Genomic DNA, 744 nt, shown 5'->3' with positions numbered 1-744 from the left:
GCATTTAAATCAAGATTACTTTTAACCCAATCAGAGATATGAGTCAAGTCAGACATTAGGTGTCCCATAGCCTTATCCCTTGTTTGTTGAAGTAACTGCTGAGATGGATGCTGTGGGTGGAGTCATCAGCACATGAGTGGATAGGGTTAGATGTACAACGCTGAAGGTAACTGATGAATAGAAGGAAGAGTTGGTGATAGGACGGTGCCCTGAGGAACACCACTATTGATAACCCATTGATAAGCTATACATACGGTATTCATAATTACGAGACAATAATACCCGGTAAATCTATCGCCTGCTTTAGCAGGGTGACGTGGTATTGTTTGTGTCGATGTGTGACTGTGTGTGTAGACTATAGCACCAGTCAAAGAAGGCGGTACTCCCAAGGTAGATGGAAAGATGATGACAGGGAGAGCTGGAGCTCCCATTTTATCATCCCTTAGGACTAGCTGCTGACCATCACCCTTTGCTGAACTTTTTCAGTGTTTCAGTAACACAGAGATTAGGCCAGCATGCTCTCCGATGCAAGTTCCTTTAACTGTCAACACCAAGCTACATGCATATTACAAACTACACTTCCTATTCAAAATTTAACAAAAATGGCTTCCTGTCACCAAGCCTTGGAGTCCCCAGGACCATCAAAGCCCCCACCATCTGCTCCTCTCCCAGTGACGATCAAGCGAGATGCCTGGAACCACTGTCTTACTCACTTCTGCTTCACTTCTGCAACATTCATGGCCT

This window comes from Coenobita brevimanus, chromosome 22, assembly GCF_032717465.1.
Source record: "Coenobita brevimanus isolate Jiangsu-jjx chromosome 22, ASM3271746v2, whole genome shotgun sequence".
Taxonomy (NCBI): domain Eukaryota; kingdom Metazoa; phylum Arthropoda; class Malacostraca; order Decapoda; family Coenobitidae; genus Coenobita; species Coenobita brevimanus.
Note: the sequence above shows the minus strand (reverse complement) of the source record.